This window comes from Miniopterus schreibersii (assembly GCF_964146895.1).
Source record: "Miniopterus schreibersii genome assembly, chromosome: 4".
NCBI classification, from domain to species: domain Eukaryota; kingdom Metazoa; phylum Chordata; class Mammalia; order Chiroptera; family Miniopteridae; genus Miniopterus; species Miniopterus schreibersii.
In genome coordinates this window covers 49,383,425-49,404,972 of record NC_138105.1, presented here as the reverse complement: position 1 = coordinate 49,404,972, position 21,548 = coordinate 49,383,425, and the positions used below count along the sequence as shown (strand labels likewise).

Below are 21,548 nucleotides of genomic sequence, written 5' to 3'. Positions count from 1 at the left end.
ATCTGGCATTCTATCTCAAGTTCCCTTTTAACACAACATTTATAGTTTCACCCAACATCCTTGCAATCTGCTCCGCCTTTTTCTTAAAACACTTTAAGTAAGTTCCCAGCATCTGATCTTTCAGGCAGTTTAACTTAGAACAGCAGCTGCTAAAGTTCACTATAAAATAAAGCCCAACTGTAATAAGTTAAATATTGTATTTCTCTAGCCCCAGTTTCAAATAATGCTTTTTTCATGAAGAAAAAAAACGAAACAGACATCAAACAAAAGCACTACACATGCATGCACTGGGAATGTAGATGGAGAGCAACAGATCTTATGAGGCAGTGAAGTGTCACCTTAATTCATGTTATGCATTCAGCGACACAGCTGTCACATCTCTGGTTTCTCTGTCACTTTATTAAGAAAGTCATTGTCAAACATTTTGGCTTAATGAGTAGGGAGCAGAATTAGCAAGCATCAACAGTCCCACTGTCTAAAAGTGGACAACGGCCTTGTCCACAGCCATCCAGGGCAGCCATAAAGGCCCAAAGTGACCCTGTACACTGCTTAGGAAAAGACGCAAACGTTTTATCTGTCAAGCAGCAAGTGTCCTTATGGGTTGGATTCCTTTCCTCATTCAGAAAACAGAGGCTACATTTGCTATGTCATTGTTAGTGACAAGTGACTCCCTTCCAATGCCCTGTCGCACACCGAGGGCGGGGGCCCAGCTGCCCTTCAGCCGCGGCCGCATCCTGCGGCGCAGGGCAGCGTTGGCACGGTTGGCGTGGCCGCCCCGTCTTATGAAACCCAGCTCCTCTTACCTCGGCTTCCTTGCTCTTCTCTTTGTTTCTGCCCACTGAGCTTCTCCCATTGCTGGCAGTGTCCCGCGCTGGGATCACGGAAATCTGGTGGAGGGGCATGGTGGCAGGGCTGCGGGCTGCCGGTCCCTGACGGGGGGCCCTATCTCTCCGCGCGCCCCGGGCAGCCCACCTGCACGACTGCTCATATCCTTGCTTTGCCAAGCTGAGTTCTAAACGAGAAGGGGAGAAATAGTGTTTGAGACACCGTGCAGAGGAAGGGAGGGTCGCTGGCCAAGATGTCAAACCCGCTGTAAGGGAGTCCAAAAGAAACGCAAGAACAAGGAGCCCCGGGAAGGTTCTCTCTCAGAAGGATGATTTACTGCAAGTCACAACTGCACCGCTTTGTCACTGGAGCACCCCCTCTCCCCAAGAGCATTGTGGGAGACAATTCAATTTCTATGGTACCTAATAACTGTCATGGAAACCAAGGAAACCTGGGTCTCACAGGCCCCTATTAGCAACTGCTTCCTTTAATGGCACAGACGCCCACATTTGCAGCGGCTGCCACTTCTGCTTTTGTTTCTCCCGATTCCCCAGGGGTCCACTAAGCACCCAGAGACTCTGCATCCTGCTGACTAAGTAAACAAGCAGAAGGCTGAGAAGCTTAGTGTCCTATTTGGAGCCAAAGCTCTTCCTTGAAAAGCATGACTAGCTGGCTGTGTCCTTCATGCCTCTGCAATAATCTGCTTAGGCCAAAGGATCTGTTTAGAAGTGAAGAGGATCAAAAGAGGTGTTAAAAAATAAAACAGAGAGAGAGAGAGAGAGAGAGAGACACGAATTGGGAGCAAGTGCAAATGTCTTTCTTTGGATGGTGGTAAAAAAGAGTTAACATGTCCCGCACCTGCCTTAATAAGACATTAGGAGTCAGAAGGCATCATTCGGAGACACACAGCACCACACTACACATTTCAGCTTTATTGCAATTCCTGTGCTCCCTGAAATATATTTGTTAGAATCAGCAGTAGCCTCTCCTTGCTTTTCCAAGAAGGAAACACTCTGCTAAGTACTTTATTGTCCTCTTAATAGGTATACAATTTGGAAAAAAATAAATAATTGATCCAAATTTCTGCCCTTCATATTAAAAAAGAAAACAAAAACAATCTCTTAGTGAAGTGAGTTCTCAAAATACATTAACTTTTTAAAAAAATCACTTTCCCCCTGTGATCCTGTATTCTTTGTTAGGGTATTTGGTGTTCTGTTTTTAAAAGGACAGAATTTTTTGTTCTCATTTTGAATACATGCACTTCATATTTTCTGGACATGGTGAATAGATCAGATCTCACTCTCTTTTGTGTTTCCTTACCCCAAAAGAAGAAAATTTTAGAAAATCTGTTGTTCTGTCTATCCTCAGGCACTGCGTGTAAGTTCTAATTTGGCCCTAATTACACAGGAGAGCTTCCAAGTAGTTTCTAGCTGCACTTCTTCTTCAACCGGCTTTGTATTCCACACCAAGAATGCCATTTCCTATAAGACATTCCAATTTGTTTAAACTCAGGATAGAGTTATAAAGAGAAAAGGGCAGGTGCTCTCATTGGCAATTAAGACAATCAATGTAAAGATTGCTAAAAAAAATCTTTGAGTTAAATATCTGCTGAAACAAATAGTTCAACGTACTTTCAAGTGTATTCCAACCGTGTGTTCCTAAATTTGCCACCCCGCCACCCATCAGGCTGCCTGCAGAGATGGTAATAACACACAGAGGAATACCTGAGACTCGTTTTACCATCGATTCAGGTTCAGTAGGGCTGCAGTGGGAGCCTGAGCTGGGCATTTCTTCAAAATACCGTTGAATCTGATACAAACCACTTTCAGTAATCATTGCAGTATATCAATAAAATAACCTTAGAACAATAAGCACATTCAAGTTTGTCTAGTGACAAATCTCATGCTTTAAAATGGTCAAGAACAGAGTTAAGTAACCCTAAACCTGGACCTGTCCATCACACTCTTAGTTTACCAAGTGTGTCTGTAAAACACAGATGCTTTAATGAAGTGACTAAAAGCCAAACTCTTCCAAAAATGTCCCAAAGTTAAGTTGATAATGCCTAAAAAACACCTATGTGGCCTGTCATTGTGAGGTGGTCATTTTCTTACTTTAAAAATAATCCTTAATCCCTCTATCTGGAAGGACTGTCTTAATTAAGGAAATGTTGGAAATAGAAGTCTATAACTTCAATAGTGTGTGACAAATACTAAAATGTAAATTATGAATCTGTTTAGAAAAGTAATGTTCTCAGTGTTTACATCCATGAAAAGCTAAGGCAGCTTTCCAAATAATTTAGACTTTAGTACTTTTGCTTAAAATATTCATTGAAGTTACAGGAAAGGAGATTTTTAGCTTGAATTAACTAAATGGCTGTCTTAATCCTTGACCTCATTATACATGTAAGGTTTATTTATCCTTTGTTTACTCTGAGATTTTTCAAAAATCAGATTTAAATTTCCAGTTAATTTGATTTATGTGGTTGGGTTATTTCATTAGCTTTCTTTTACCTTAAAATTTAGAAAATGAAATGAATTTCAAAAAAAAGATACTTAACTTCCTAGAGTATTTTTCACATTAAGCAAGAAAAAGTTTATTATGTCTTTTCAAGTAAATACTTCAATAATAACAAGGAACATTAATAATCAGGATGTTTAACAAACATTTACCTACTATTGTATTAGGTGATGCCATAAATTGAGCTTTTAAATTTTTCAAACTGCATCAGAAGGGGAAAAAACCCAAAACACATGCTTTTAACACTCTGTGTGTTCCACTACTCTCTTGCCTTGGAACACACATCAGCTAATGTCCATGACTCGCATTAACACCTTTCCTTAAGCAGCTCCCAAAGTGCTCTGCCAAATAGAAGCATGAAGTGTCTCTGGGATGACTCATTCTCTAACAATCCAAAACTAAAACAACTGCTGTGGAATGTATTTCTCCTAGGAGAGCCCAGTCCCTCTTGTGCAGTAATTAAACCCTATGAATAAAGGAGACACAATGCATTCAGCAACTGAGCATGTACAGGTACTGACCTCGCGACCAGAGAAGTGCCATGGATTCTGGAATCACTGAGCTAATTTGTATCTACACACACAATCACCATACATGATCATGATCAAGATTTCCCAACCTGATTTCCACAGAAATTATTTACTATAATTATTGCAGAAGCCACCCTGAAATATTCACTCTCCACCTGATACTACGCCATACAGCCAGAATTACATTTGTTTTGCTTTCTCCTTCTGGTTTCCAGCCCTCTGGCTCTGGGAACAGTACCTAAATTACAGACTCTGGCTCCTAAATTTGGTAGCTATGATTTATAATTTTAATGCTAGAACCTCAGCTTTCCCAAGCAATTCTGATTTGGTGTTCTCCTTGCTCTCCATGACATAGGTTGTCTCTAATTTAAAAGGAAAATAAAACAAAATATGCATATAATTCTCTACTGTTAAATTCTCCCTCAACGTTTCCAGCTTCAAGAAAAAACTGGAGGGCCTCTACAGGGTTTATTTAGATTGTAATTAAGCAAGAAAAGGAATACAGTATTAGGCAAAGGAAAGGAACCAAGTAAATATCTGCTGATGCATCAACTGGACAGACTGATAATTCAATTCAACCAACATCTATTGAACATCTTCTGTGTTGTCGGAACCATGCTAGGAATTAAGGGGCAGGGGGTACTGTACAAAATTATGTGGGACAATCTTCACAGTCAAGGAGTTTGCTATGTCTTTAGGGAGATATGACTTACACAGGCAAGTTAGTTTGAAAAACATATGATGCAATACATCAATATCTGAAACATAATACAGAATATTAACTGTAAGTTTAAAAAAAAAAGGCTTGAGCATCAAGAAATCATCATAGGTCTGAATAGTTCATCTTAAGGAGGAATTGGGGGTTGCTAGGGATAAGACGATGAAGTAACTTCAAGGCACAGAGATGAGTGTGACACTGGCGTGCGGGAGTGCAGGGCATTATTTTAAGTAACAGGAAAGAATTGTTTAAGGTTATCAATTGATTTAAGTTATTATGCCCATTAGACTAATATGACATTGACTGGAACTTGGGAGGGGAGAGGGGAGAAATCAGGCCAAGAGCCTGAAGAAAGATAAAGTCTATGCCAAGCAATGCCAAAGTTATAAATGCATTGGTAGAGAATATAGAAATAATAAAGCTAAGAACTTCGAGTGAATTCTAAAAATGGAAACAAGCATTCTGAGTTGGGGAAGATATTTCATAGCACATCCCTGGTGAAAGAGAGGAAACCTGGACTGAGTGGGTTTTCACTGTGCCATCACAAAGGCACCGTTAGAGGTTATAGGGCAGAATTAGGAGCAAGATACCACTGAACAAAAACTTTATGATGTCTTGTAAAAGAAAGGAGAAAGGAACTTAGATTTGAAAGCTATTTTTACCGGGAAATGCTGAAGCATATGCTTGTTTAGAAGAGTTAGGAAATAACTCAAGCAAACAAAACAAGATCAATGGGAATAATGAGAGGGAAAGATAAAACAGAAAAATAATTAAAATCTCTAGTTCTCAGTTTATAAAAAATCTGCAATGTAATGAAGATTTCCAATGTGGTGTGTTTCTCTTGGATTCTGTCTGATTTCTGGAATCCAAACACAATTATTTTGGTATGCTCGACTATCTCTTGTAATTAGAACAACATCTTTTTAATGTTAAAATTCTGTCCCTGAAGATCTTTCAGAAGCAATTGGATGATCAACCTTGAAACATGAACATGAGATAAACTCTCAAGATCTTTGATTTTATTTTCCGGAAAGTATTGGTCCTAATTTTGGCCACATCTATTTTCTGAGGTTGAAGCAGAATACAATGCAGCCAAGGACTTCATTTCAGTCTTTTGTAGAATCAATAGCTATCTGCACAGAGACATAAGATATGTGATAATTACAGCAGGCACAGAAACGGTCAGTTGAGCTAGTTTTTGTTTTTTATATTATGCTCATGACAAAAGAATGTCATCAGAAACAGAATCTCCTTATTAAGTTCATAGGACTAATCTTTGCTTCTTTCTAATTTGCTGTGGGAAAGAAAAAAAGCATTTCACTCTATTCTCTAAAAATGTGTTAGAAATAAAAAATTCTAAGGAATATATGCATATGTTAATATTTAATTAGCTTTATAAACATAGTTTAGGATTAAACAAAATCAAATTTTATGCTGTATATTATTTTATTGACAAAACAAATTAAATTAAAATTTTATTAAAAAAAATAAAATTAGTTTGGCAACTAAGGTTTAACTCAGTCTTACTTTCCAAGTATATAAATGCACAGGTTAACCTTTGTTAATATTCTCTGTAACTTTCAAATGTAAGTGTATCTACTACATAAGGAGCAAACGGGAAAAATCTTAGGGCAAATATCTACTTCTTCACATATTTTCAGAAAAGATACAGAAGTCATCCCAAAAAGATGGGCTGGCCTCTATGGGGAATGGAGTCATGGCAGAAGATCCTCAAATCACTTTTTGCTTCAGACCTTTCCACCCTTATCTCAGAGGAAGAAATTTGGGTAAAGTGGGTATTTTCACAGAAGTGAGTTTTTGTAGCTTCTGGATTTTTTTAATCCAAGATAAAAGAGCCTGAGAACTAAGTGGGTATAAACCCAGGTGAACAATGTATTTTAAGAGAACATGGAGTACACAAAACTATCTTTAATCCTTTTAAGAATAAGATTGCTTATTCCTGTTTTTTAAAACTAGCATGTATATTCATAGCAGACTTTTAGAAATAAGCAAATAAAATAAGAAATAAGATACTCATCAGCTTTGAGTAGCTAATATAATGGACCCAGAGAAAAAGTTTACTAAACTCGCCTACTGGTCTCTTTGTGTGAATTGTTATTTTAAAAGTAATGCTATGCTCTAACTTATTTTCTGACATGGATGAGTATATTATATCAACATTTTAATTTACCATGATAAAAAGTAATATCCTAATGGAAAATAAGAAATAACTAAAATCTTAACTTCCAATTTGTTGCTTATGTTTTTAATGTTTCAATGAATTAAAACACTTTTGGTTAATCATTGCACACTCCATATTCAGGCAGCTAAGAAGATATGACCTCTTTCTGGAAGAAAGTAATGTTCAAGAGGATAAATTTACAGGTCCGCACTTCCAATACTGAGTAAGAGAGTTAGTGAAAGCACTCAGATGTCTTTGTTTTTAGCTCTATACGATAGACTCTCTTCCTCACCAAAGCCAGTGAAGTTTTGCTTCAGATTAGTAACCCTTCCTGCTGAGAGGCAAATACAGGTGCACAAAAGTTAGGACTCAACTTGCTGAAACCTGCGCATCTTGAAAGGTGTGGTGCTTGGAGAACCAGGAAAGTAGAAACGATATCCCAGTGGAGATCCGGGCTCCCTTAAGCAGGCGGGCGTGCTCAACAGGAAAACAGCCCACATGAGAGGCAAAAACCAGGACAGACTACGAGGCACGATACACGGGATGCGAGTGTGGATAAAGGACCAGGGGAAGCAGGGGTCCTGGGGACAGAGTCTTAGCCCAGGAGCAGTACTTACTGGGTGCTGAGAGGCATATCGTTTTAGGAAATGCGACTGAGCATCAACCAGAGCCAGGGCACTAGGCCGCTGATGAGAGTGGGAAACAGCCTAGGAGAGAAAGAGAAGACCAAGGACGACGTAGTGAGAGCCAGGAGCAGAGAAAGCAGTTGAAAGAGCAGCCTGAGAAGGAAGAGCACCAAGCAGCGCCTGCATTTCCTGTTACCCGATGCGTGAAGGAGCCAGGAAAGGAGGGCGGGTGGGGGTGGGAGGTGGTCGAATTCAAGTGGCAAGCCGGGTGTATTTTGAAATAATGTCTTAAATATAGTCCAGCAGTTAGAGGTCTATTTGAGTCAGTACTAGAAGAAAAACTATGACAGAGCTCTGTGAAAATAAAACAGGCTACTAAACTTTAAAGTTTAGGAACAAATTTTAACATTCAAGTAGCGAATACACAACCACTTATTAGGACAATTAAGGAAATAATTTAAAAATATTTTTAAAGGCTGGGTTCAATCATTTCCGAAGTACCTTGTATTTTGAGGATTCTGTGACATTAGATGTTGTGTTTATCCTTTGCACGGAAGACCATTCCTTGGATAAAGATAGTAATGCTATGAGGCAATATACTGTAGTAAAGTAGGATTCAATATAAACAGGCAGAGGGTCTGCTACTATGATGACTTACCACAAAGCATAGCGAAGAAAATAAAAGAGAAAAGCACAGGGGATAAAAAGTATCAGATCTTATGACAAGAAGACTTGAGCCATCAAGTTGTGGCAATAAGTGTAAAGAACTTAACTGTCTAGTTATTGACTTTATTTTGTTTGTCCATTAAAATGTTCTTTATCTACAACTTAAAGGATCTTAAACACACACACACACTAATTCTGCACATGAAAGGTCTAAAAGGAGGCATAAGTAATAGAACAGATTCCTAATATACTTAGCTTCGAAGTTATAAAGATTTTTAAAGTTATTACTCTAAAAAATTTTCATAGAGAAAAGATATTCACTGAAATGACTAAAGGGCATAAAGTATGAAATACTATAAAATATTTGAAAACGATATCTTGAATATTTAAGAGTATCACTATACTTTCTAAGGAAAATAAATCAAAAGATTTATCAGATGTATATTATATCATTTTCAAAGAATGTTCTCTATATTCATGATTGGGTCTCCAAAATCTAATGAACTAGAGAAATATATTAATTACTCAAATATTCTTATTTTTAATAATACTAATAATCATTTAGATTTTTCAATTTTCTAGGGCAGTAAGGTTCTGGTGGGTTCTTTTTCACTTTTTTAGATAAATGTATTTAATTATTAACATAGTAGCACTACATTAATACTTAAATAGGATAATGCATGTAAACTTCTTGGCATGTGGCCTGTTGTGGAGTAAGCACTAAGTCTTAACCACTCATATTTGAAGTTTAAAATTGTATAAAATGTTTCAATCATTAAACAGGTACTCACATTTAAAGGAATAGTGAAGATTAAATAATAGTTTTTTTAAAAAGAAATTGGGTATGTTCCTTCCAACTCTACCTAAGAAAGGAGGATTACAACTACACAGTAAAACCCAATCTCTTCTGTGTAAAAGGAATTACTTCCACCTGTCAAATATAAATGCATGTATTATATTGAATGGCACTTTTTAAAAACTAAGAGTTATAAGAAAATTGCATATATGTAGTACACAAACTGTAGTTTATACAATGTAACTTTTCAGAGTTGCAAAAGCACAGTATCATTATAAATTTGAGTTAATATATTGTAGAAAATAATAATGATGACAATAGTAATTACTATTTGTTGAACCATCTACTATCTGCCAAGTAATATATCAGACACCCTACACATATATTACAGCATTTGGCTCCTACCATAATCTTTCTAGGTAGAATTATTATCTCCATTTATCAGAGAAGGGAACTGAGGCTCTAAGAGATATATGACTTGACCAAGTTCCCGAATATATAGTCGATGACTGCTTTTAGATTAAACTTAACTCTGCTTTACACCAAACACCTTTAAAACAACATGTTAATGCATATTACTGACTGATGGATTGCAGAACAAATACAATATTGATTGTGTGAGTTGCTGATCGAATTCATCAGTGTACCCTGATCATGCTGTCCTTGCAGTCCATGCCACCAAGCCAAACAGTTAATCAACATTCTTAAGGCTTTAGTGACAATGATACCCAGCTCAAAGCACTCTATAATAATGTCTTTGCTGTCATAGTAGTGGGCAAAAGAATATATCTATTACAAATTTCTATATTGTTTGGCCGTTTCCCCAAGAATGTGGAGTCAACAGAGTACTAACAGGTCAAAAATCTAGAAAATTGACTTTAAAATTGTAGGAAAAATAACTGAACCCTAGAGGTTCTAAACCATTTTTATGCCATATTATGAATCACTGAACTGAAAAGGTGTGTTCAGCAAGACATTACTTCCTGAAAATTTTTCACAGATGGCAGTCACTACAGACGCCAAATAATCATAAGAAGCACCTAAATTTTAGAAAACAAACTTAATTTACTACCCTAAGAGCTCTGCAGGCATTAAATGATAAATTAAATAAAACATTCAGTGAACATAAATGTATAAAAAAGAGGAGACAGAGAAACACACAGAGAAATTAAACAACTTTATTTAAAATACTTAAAAAGAATAAATTCAATTTGGGGGGCTGGAATATTTGCTGATACAATTTCTGAGTTTGATAAAATTTAGTAATTATTTTTAGTCCCTGTGGAGGTTACGTTGAAAAAGTAGGACCACTTGAGTAGAATATTAAGAGATATTTATTCCCAGACCACACAATGAACAAATATCTATAATTGGTTTTAAAATAAAATACAATCTGAACTGATTCTATTATGAACATTATGCCTAATTTTAAATTTGCTATCACTTCCTTCAGAGAACAAGCACCTAATAAAAAGTTTACTGTTACATAGGGAATAGCATCCATATAATAAAGCAATAAAGACAAAGTTCTCTGTTAAGAATTTTAAAATTATCTGGTGATTTTTCATCTGTTGTAAAAGAGGCTGCAATTACCCAAGAATCATTTTTCTAAAAATAACTATAATTAGCAAATGAATGAGACATGAAAGAAAATGATGACCATTTAGGTCATATTGAAATAACCATATAAAATGTCCACTTAAGAACAGAGAGTTTAGCCCGGCCGGGCGTGGCTCAGCAGTTAAGCATCCACCTGGGGTCCAGGCGATCGGGGTTCGATTCCCGGTCAGGGCACATGCCCGGGTTGCGGGCTGCAGCCGATCAATGACTCTCTCATCATTGATGTTTCTCTCTCTCTCTCCCTCTCCCCTCCTCTCTCTGAAATCAATAAAGATATATTTAAAAAAAAAGAACAGAGAGTTTAATTCATCTGCAATGATATTGTCCAAGATCCTAGTTTTCCTTTTAAATAAGAGTAAAATTGTGTTTGTGGTCATATATTGTTGTATATATTAACCTTATTAAATTTCACTTTCTTTGTACTGATTTTTAGTAAATTTATTAATTGATTATTAAGTAATAAATTTAGGGCTACTTGAAGATGACATTTAGGGTAACGTTTTAGTTTACTCTAGGATTTGTAGATAGATGCCATTAAAGTCCTAAAAGAAATGCATGAAGAATTTCATCATTTCAAATGATGTTTTTAAATCCATAGGTAATTCTTACAATGCTTTATTTCTAATAGATGTTAGATTTTTTTAAAAATTATGTTTCTTATAACACTGTATTCTTTTGAGAACAATTTTTGAAAAAGTCTGCTTTTTTCCTTTCTGATTTCTACCTTTCTAAAGGTTTTACAATTGACAAGTTGACAATAGTCAGTAACAAAAACACCTGGAAAAGGGAAAACCAATTATAGGACAGCTGTATTTTCTGAAAACCATTACACAATAAGACACTGTTACTATTACTGTTTCCTCTATTTATAAATAATACTTTTCAAAAATATTTTTAATCATCTTTTTAAATATAGTAACAAATGGAAATATTTTGTAGAAGAAAGGGAATAAACCACCTCTCCACAAAGATGGCTTTTTGGAGAAAAAATGAGAATCTAGCTTGTTGAAAAATTTAGAGCAGACACTAACACACTTTTTCTATTGTTTTATAACTTTCAAATGCAGCAAAAACATTTTTAATAGTCTTCCTGAAAGCCTTTATTCTTATCATAAACTGTCAGTGAAGATGAAGCACTGCTCTGCAATAACCTTGCTTAATAATCTGCCATCTATCATTGCATCCTTCCTCAAGATCAAACTACCTGTTTGCAGAAACATCGTCTGTGAAAGAGTTGCCTTAACACAAAAGAGTCACCCTAATCATAAATGACATACGTGAACATGGTCTTCTTTTACTTACAATTGAGTGACTCTGTGGGATGTTTACTGAGTGCCCAGAATGACATCAGGCACTGTGGGATATGCCAGAAAGCACGAGGAAATAGCACAGCGGAGGAGTTAAGACATGAAAAGGCTCTATTTAGCGATTAAGATAATACATTATCACACATAAATCGGTGTGGCACTGGTAATAACTGCAGCATAATTTTCAGCATGAATGAATAAGTACAGCGTTGAGGGAAATGTTTTGCTGAGAAAGTTAGAGGAGAGTCAGGGATTGAAAATGTTCAGGAGGGGATGTAAATGGAAGGAAGGGAAGGAGATGGGAGAGAAGATAATTTTGAGCATATGAGACTACTATGCTATTCTTTCACTTACCAAAAAAAAAAAAATGGGGTAAGAAAAACAAAACCCGCCCTAAAAGTCTGTATGAGAATCTTATGGGAAGTTGAATAAATGATGGAGTTCAGGATGGAGAATATGAACGTCCCTTACTTTGTAGAGAGACAAAAGCTAACGTGTTTCTAGAACAAGGCATAGGAGATTCTGTGTGTATTTAAAGTTATCACTAGAGTAACTAATCACAGTAATCTCACAATATTAGAGTGTGGGGGGTAGAAATGATGGGGGGAATTAAATAACTGAGCTAAATTTCATCTATCCTTGTGGGAGCTAACAGATGTTGGCAAGAATTAAAAGTATAAGTAATAAAGATTAATGACTGCAGTCGCTAAGAAAAACAACAGCAAGAATGGTTTTCAGTGATTGCCTCAGAGTGAGAGGCTGAAGTGGAATATTGCTGCTTTAGATTCTGTGCATGTGTTATGTTAATTAAAATTCCAATGTATGCCTGCTCCCTGAAAAATGGATATATTACATTAAAAATGTTCAAATTCAGAGAAATTTTATTAAAAGTATCTTTCTCAACACCTTATTTACTTTAAAAAACAAATGAAATATGCAGAGGGTGCACGGTGATCTCTCTTTGGCAAATATACTGAGGAGTCAAAAATATGCCTATTAATCTCACCTTACTTTTGCCCTTGCCTTATGTTTCACTGTTCATTTTGCATCCAACTTTAACATATTAAAATGTGACTATTCATCAGCTTCATCAAAAAGATAACCAGAAAATATTCAAAATAACAAATACAATAAAAATCTTTTTTTAACGGTTTTTAAAAAAAATTATCTTAGAGAAATATCGATGTGAGAGAGAAACATCAACTGATTGTCTCCCTCATGGGATGGAACCTGCGACTTGGGCATGGGCCCTAACTGGGAATTGAACCCACCACTTTTTGGCGTAAGGGACATTGCTCCAACCAACTGAGCCACCCCGCCAGGGCTACAATAGAAAGCCTTACTGAGGCTAAAATACCCAGGATGATTATACAATAATAAAATAAGTCTGCATTTCCCAAATTATTAATTTTTTGTTTTGTTTTTCAGGATACTATTAATGTCATAAAAATGGTTGCCAATACAAAAAAAAAAAAAATGAACTTTTTCGAGTCTTCAGTTACAAAAATTTTTCTTCTTGTGATGCAAACTTTTAAGATCTACTCTCTTAGCAACTTTCACATATGTGGTACTATTAACTGTAGTTACCATGCCCTTATCCTTTCATTCTGCAGTTCCTTTTCTGGAAATATTTTATTAGCTGCAAGTAATTTCACTGTAGTTTTGTTATAATATTGAAAAAATAAGTATGCTACCTATTTAAGAGTGAGAAGATTGGTTGAAAAACTATAATGTTTCTATCCAATGATGTAATATCCCACTATTAAAAGGGAAGCTGTATAAGAATATTTGATGACATGATCAATGCCAAGGGAAAAATGAATACCTCTAGGTGGGACTATAGAAATATTTCTTTCATTTTTGTGTCACTGTTACAAGTTGTGCCCACATGTTTAAATTAACTTAGTAAGATACCCTAATATGGGTTCCATGGATTCATGGACTTTAATAGGGATCCAGGAGTCTTCTGAAACCTTATATAAAATTTCCAATATTTGGAATTTTCTATGAAGAAGGAAAATATCTTACATCAGTTCTCAAAGGTGGCCAATAATTCAACTAACTTTCAGAACTATTAATCTGGATACTATATATGAATAAATTAATTAGTATTTCCTTGATTATTATGAACTTTAAAAGTCAAGATAGGTTACTTATGCATTATAAATCACCATCAAATACTAAGACAAGTCCTTTAGTGTTTATAGTCACAAAGAAATGTCAAAATATAGTCTGATGTATTTTTAAATACTTATTATAGCATATGCTTAATTCATTTACAGCATCTATGATTGGATAAAGTTTGAAATAAAAGTATTCTTTTTTAAATAAGTACAGCCAGATTAATAAATCCACTCAACAGAGTTAAAATTTGAACAAGCTTAAATAACCAAATGTATGTACATGAAACCAAGATTCAGGTATGTGGTAAGGTATTATAAATTAGAGTAAGACCAAGAAATAGTGCATTTGGCAAAATCTAAAATATGATTTGTGAATTTGTTACTATTGCTCACTCAAAAGATGAATAAATAGTATAAATATTATGATTACTTGACAATGGGATGATTATTTGAAATTATAAATAACAGATTTGTGTGGTAAATATCACGTACAATGAAAATTTCATTAAAAAAAATAAAAGTGACATAGCCCAAGGGTTTACAAAAAAAAGTTATATTTCAGTTTACAAACTTTTTGCTTGTGTGTAGTACTTCTTTACTTCTCACGGTACTCTGTCATTATTAACCCAGTGTTAGAAACAAGGATACCAAAGTTCACGGAAGTGAAACTATTTTCCTTAAGTCACTGAGAAAAGAAATAATATAGCTGGGCTTCTCACATATAGGTTTCTTGTTCCCAAACCCAGAGACCTTAACAAAGTTATAAAAGTATTTGAAAAAATAAATTTATAGAATTGGAAACTTTAAAGGTATTTTTGGTTGTTTAAAATTTGGCTTCTGAATTTGAATGAATGTGTGTTGATAATTGATACATCTAAATGTAAGTTTTTAGATGATGTGAATGTTAACTATCTCTGAAACATCAATATGGTTTTGAATTTTGCACTAAGTATGCACATGGCAATGTTTGTTTCCTCTTTAATACTCAAACTAAGAGTATGTTCAACACTCGTAAATGTGTTTGCTATTACTTTCTTCTCTCCTGCATTTAAAAAATTGACTTGATTTTGTCCTTGGAAGGCTTCCAGTGTGAAACTGAATTTAGAAAGTAACACTGACTATTTTCTAAGGTAAGGATTATAGAATATAACTGGAAATTCTGAATTGATTAGTCTAATATCAATCTAATGGGTTATGCTTAAAGACATTACTCCACTAAAATTGTGTGCATATTTTATCAAATGTATGTTCATTACTAAGTGTCCTGAAAGTGTGCCAATTTATTAGCTCTCAGATACTAAATTCAATTTGAAATCTCATAGGTAATTATAACGACAATGTTAATAGCATCATAATATAATAAAACTATTGCCAAATAAATTATGAAGTCAACCAAGCAATCAGCTCCAGCTCTCAGTATGTGGCAAATATACCTAAGTATCTGTCACATAAGTGGACACAGAATTGCACAGCAGCGTCTAAATGTGTATATATCTCATGTGGCAAGAAGAGAATTTAGCCAAGGGCAGAGCTGTGAAGCCTATCCTAGTCACCAGAACCTCCCCATTTCTGTCAGAAATCTCTCCTTCCTCGACCTCCCATAGCACTATAGCTACACTTCTTGGAGCGGCACTTAGCCTTTCTATTGGAAATCATTGTCTTCTACGTGCCCTATCTCTTCTTTAGGCCTGGAAGCCCTCTGTGGATGGGACTCATGCTTACCTCACAACTTATCATCCACAACTATTAGCATAGTGATTCCTTGGTTGATGTAGCCTTTAGAAATTACTTGTTGAATAAATGAAGACATTAATTACAGAGCCAAATTAGTATGTCTTTTAACAGAGAGTGCTGTATTTTAGATTCAAATATTTAAATGTGCTTTTCTTTCCATCCTACCAATAGCCTAGAGCTGTGGTCCAGCAGCAGCAGCAGCAGCACCTGAGAGTTTATTATACCTGCTAGTTCTGGTTCTGATATATTGAAACATAAATTCTGCAGGTGCAACCCAGCAATCTGTTTTTACAAGTCTTCCTAGTGATTCTGATATAGGCTAAGGTTTAAGAACCACTGGTCCCAAGATTCATGGCTGGCATATAGTCTTTCATGGGCTTTTCTTTGTACCTCTAACAGAACACTAAGTAATCTTATTTCTTAGAATTAAGACGGGTATTATGAAAAAAAAAAAAAGGTTCCATGACCCAAATTAAGTGATCAACCTGAACTTAGAAAAGTAGATACTCCTCCCTACTTCTGTGATTTATCGTGTCATTCATTGCCCCTGTTCTCTAGACCCTAATACAGCTGCTAAAAGACAAAAACAAGTTCTCAATTTATTTCTCTTAATTAATATTATTTTTCTAAAAGAGTAAAAAATGTTTATCATTGTCTTCAATCTTTTATCCTCAGAAGATGTTCATTCTATGCCAGGGTTCAAGAAAGAGATCTCTCTGTCCCTCCAGCTTGAGTCCCTCCAGGCTAAATAAGAATTTATGTCCTAATTGAAATAAATCATTCTACGAGAGGAGAGGTTAGACTCTGAGGCAACAGACAGAAGATGACTGGAATTTGGCCTAGGAACCTCTTGAATAGCTTTCTGCCTCTCTCCTCCTCAAGTCACCCTATAGCATCCTTTCTTTTTTCTTTAACATGATATTTCCCTTCCCTAATCTTAACTCCCACAGGGCTGCCTGAAAGTAGATAGGAGATGGGACTGATGTTCTAATGCCCAACAAACATAAAAAAAGACAACCTTTCCAGTAATTCAGTAAAATGAAAATTGAAATAAGGACCCTGTAGGAGTCTGGGGGGTTATGGAAGTGATTGGTTCTGGTTACAGGTGTCTAAACTTGTAGATGTGTACGTGAACAACAACAAAGAGTCAATATTATTATATGATAACTAAAAACAAAAATCAAAGTATTCTTAAAAATCTCAAAAAGAACTCAATTAAACAAAAAACAAACAAACAAAAAAACAAATAAACAAGGACCCTCTAAAGGCTGTAAAACTTTCTATATAATGCAACTTTGATGCATTTAAAAGTAATATTCTCTTAACAAATATTAAGGGTTATGTGACTCAAGTTTAATTTAGTTTTTTAATGCAGAAATAATAGAATTACACTAGTCAAGGTATTGTTGCTTAGTTTTAAAAATAGCAAAATACAGTAGGAAAAAAAAAACTGGTAGGGGAAAAAACTGGTCTTGTAATATCCTTCCTCCTCCTGATTTTCTTGTCATTCTTGTCTTCAGTAAAAGCAGCCCAAGGTTGTTAGCTACATGAGGGCAGGGAGGTTTATTTTACTTTTTATACATGCAGCAAAGTACCTAAAACATAATGTCAAGAACTAGGAAGGGCCTGGAATTTTACCCTGTTCACGAGCTAGCAAGCTACCTTGACACAGTTCCATGGGTGCTGGCAGAAAACACAGGACTCCTGAGTCACAGACAAAAGACAGTTAATTACAATAGCAATAGACAAAGTAGGATCACTTTCTTGCTCCAGTTCCCTACACTCCAAAGATCACAGGTTGACACACCAGAGAGAGGTGGCACCTGCACATGCAGGGGTTACATTACAGGAGAGGAACCTCACGCTGGATCCCAGGGTTTTATCATGGGCCTTTGCCCCAGAGGGATGCGTTCTCTTTATTATACTGACTGCCAACAAATATTCCTTCTTTCCCAGGCTGTTTGCTCACAGATGTTCTTGAAAAGAACATCCTGAACAAAAGCTGTCAGTGCCTGTTCACACGATGCTCAGAAACACAAAAGACTCATGGAAATTGTCTCCCAACACATAACAGATGCTCATTTCCACTGTTTGATTAATTGGTTAAAACAATGAAAATTATTCCAATTATGAGAGCCGTTTCATAGTATGATCTGATGCTAATTATTGGCATATTCTTAAATGACTAATATGAATATAATAATTTTCATATTTCCTACTAAATATAACTCATTAAATGCTTCATATGTCTGCTCTATACTAGAAATTACAGTGCATTAGCTAAAATCTTATCCCTATCCTATAATAAATTTGTAATTCAAGAAAAGAAATGTTAATAAAACATAAATATATTAGACCCACAGTACATAAGTGAACATGAAGAATATTATTTTCAAGACACTACAGCATTCTATGAATGGGAATAAAACTGCATCACATAATTAGTGTGAGAATTAGTGAAAATAACTATAGAAATATGATCATCTAAGACACAGCGAAGGAAAACTGCCATTTATTTTAATGAGAACTCACAGAAAAAGTTTTATGAGAGAAGAAATACTTCTAGATCTGTTTAGGGGAAAGGGATATCTTGGTGGAGAACAGGGAAATGCATATTGAATATATATTAATATTTTTATTAAAAGGTTTTTAAAAGTATGTTATATTAGAGTTTAAACCTCAGTATAAAAATTACTGCCACAAACTTAATTAGTTTAAATAAATGAATATTCCTTAAGAAAATGTAAGTTTCATAAGTGTTTTTCTAAAACACTGGTTTGGTCATTCTGTGTCTAATTTCAATGACAACCAGGTAAATAAAGCCCTGGCCATAGAACACCTGTAAAAGCAGAGAAGGACTTTTTCAGCTGACAGTCAGCAAAAATCTATACACCTCAGTCCTACAACCACATGGAAATAAGAATTCTGCCATAACTAAGCCTGGAAGCACACTGCTTTCCATAACCCCTAGATATGAGCCCAGACCATCCAGTTCTTTGATTTGAGGACTGTGAGCTCTGGGGCAGAAAACCAAGCTGAGTCCATATGGACTTCTGACCTACCAAACTATGAGATAATAAATGAGAACTGTTTTAAGTCACTAAGTGTGTAGCAATTTGTTATGGCAGCAATAGAAAACAAATATAGTGACCTATAGACATATTCCAACAAAATTTTGCAGATTTTACCATTCCCCCTCCTCCATATTTGACCACATAGATATTCTAATTCTAACTGGTTCTCCACTTTTTTGTTTTCTAAACATACATGTGTTCTTTCACACTATTATTTTGTTTTCAACTCTTCCAGAAAGACCTTTGTGGACCATTTCTGCTGGGTAAGATCATATCCATCCTTCAAGGCTTAGCCTGAATCCCAAGTAAAATGATTTCATCCTTGAGCATCTAAGCCTAAAAAATTTCTAATTTGGTAAACTCCAATGTTCATATTATACTAATTGTTTGTGGGCAAATAATTAGTGCCTTGTACTTGCAATTATATTTTCTCATTTATTTATTTACCTAATTTTCCAATTTAGATGTCTAGCACCGAAAGGGAAATAATATAATTTTAGCCTTCTAGTAATCATCTTCCATCCCAAGGCAGTGCCTATCACATCCAAAATTCTCTCAAAAGATTATAGTGGTTAATATATTTTGGTTCTTTCTACTGAGAAAAACAAAAGCCAAAACAAAATAAAACCTCAATAGATATGGAATATATCATCATGCTCATAAAAGTTAAATTATAAAAGAGTTGGTTTCTGAGCTTCTGTCAGATGCCATATTCCCTAGTCACCCGAAAGATATATTATTACTCAGTTCTGATTTTATAACTAGAAATGAAAAGAAATCAGCTTAAACACATCTATACTTTTATTTCTGATTTATATTTTTAAATCTAAACACTTTCTTTGAATTCAGTACATAATCTCAAAATTTTCGATGCTGAAAATTGTTAATCATTCTAAACTAACCCACAAAGCCCATTTTTGCAGTGTACAAGATTAAAACTCAAGACTCTAATATACAAAATAGTTTATTCTGCAGAGAGAAAAAGTTGAAACTAATACAATGAGTCCAAATAAGTAATGGCTGAATAGTTAAGAGAGAATTTACATTCAACAACAAAAACTTATTAAAACCATCTGAAACAAAATTTTTATATTACCTTATAGCTACTTTTTTGAGCACTTCTACAAAACTATGCAAGAGCTAAAAGGAAGCTGAAAGTCAAATGACCATCCTTCTGCTGCCTGACTTCACTTCCTATGCCCTGACAGATGGTTTGTCTCTAGTATGTGTTCACTTTTTCATGTTCTCTCAGAAAACAACACAGCAAACAATTAATTTGACTTTAAAATTTCATTATAACTGTAGTTTTCTCTTGGCATATATATTATTATTACATCTATGAACCAAAGTTCCATTTTATTTTATATTTTATTATTATTTTTTAATATGTCTTTACTTATTTTGGAGAGAGTTAGAGAGAGAGGAGATAGAAACATCAACGGTGAGAGTCATTGATCAGCTGCCTCCTGCACGGTCCCCGGGATCGAGGCCGCAACCCGGGCATGTGCCCTGACCGGGAACCGAACAGCGATCTCCGGGATCCTAGGTCCATGCTCAACAGCTGAGCCATGCTGGCCGAGCCTATTTTATTTTTTACTTCAGTTTTCCTTATCTCATTCCTACCTAATCATAACATTGAAAAGTTTTCCTTAAAGGCTTTGCATTTGGCTTTTTAAATTTTTCAGATCTCAATTTACCTAGGTTAGCATCTTGCCCTTATTATGATACAAAATCCTTTTTAAAACTTCCTTTTTCCTTAGAATTTTTTTCCTCAATTATTTTCCCTACTGCATTTTTCCAATCAATACCAAAAATGGCTATTGAAAATCTCTTTCTAGAATTAATTGTCTGGGTATACATTTTTCATTTTCTTTCCTTTAAATATATTACATCTTATCATCTTTTATCTGCCTTCATAAAAGATTTTATACACCTTTACTTCTTATCTAATCTATCCCTACCTACAAGGGGGGGTGACACAAAAAGTTAACTATGTAATTCTCTTACTAAAAATTTCTAATCTAGTAAATAAATGTGCTAATTATTAAAAAGCCAATATTCATTAAACATTAATTAATAGACCACAACAACCTAATGTATAAGGGGTTAGTTATCAGTTTAAAAGCCCTTTATGGTTTATTGCTCCTAACAACCTTAAGAAGCATGTATTTCAATCCGTTTTTTTTTGGTCACAAATTTTGATCCTGGGGTTTAGAGAGGTCAATTAACTTTACTAGGTTTACTCAGCCATCAAAGATTAGAGCAGTTACTAAACCCATGACGTCAGACACAAATATAATGTTGAAACCTCTGTGGTACACTACACCCAATTCCTTATGATACACTGAAAAGATATCCTTGGCCATATGTATTCATCCCCATTTCTAAATAAAACTGACAGAAAGTATCACTAAAAATCATTTCACTATTTGTTTTAATAAACTGATGAAGTAAAACAGGAGCTTAGTTCTGAGAAAGGAAATTTTATTAATTCTTGTCATATATACTGCACACGTGTACACATACACACACACACACACACATTTGAGAAGCCTAATGAAATTATAACATTTTTATTGCCACTGTTTCCTTGCATCTTTTAAGATAGGCACATATTTATAGTACGCTCAAGTTCCAAATGCATATATCTGTCTTAGACCTCTTACTTGAATTTTGCTTTACATTTTCAAATTCTACTTAACATTGACACCTGGATGCCGACTGGGCAACTGAAACTTGATATGGCAAAAAATATAACTCTAACCTTGACCCGTCTCCAACTCTTGCCCCATTAAGTTCCCTGTCTCCATTAACAGTACTTCATTCCTCC

General features: G+C 35.1%; 1 protein-coding gene across 1 annotated transcript in view; it reads right to left on the bottom strand.

Moving 5' to 3' along the window:
- MARCHF1 (membrane associated ring-CH-type finger 1) overlaps positions 1-21,548 on the bottom strand; it is a 548,248-nt gene that overhangs the window by 336,206 nt on the left and 190,494 nt on the right. Inside the window, 1 exon segment of the mRNA XM_081136454.1 lies at positions 804-1,012. The gene's annotated coding sequence lies outside the window, so the exon portion shown is untranslated.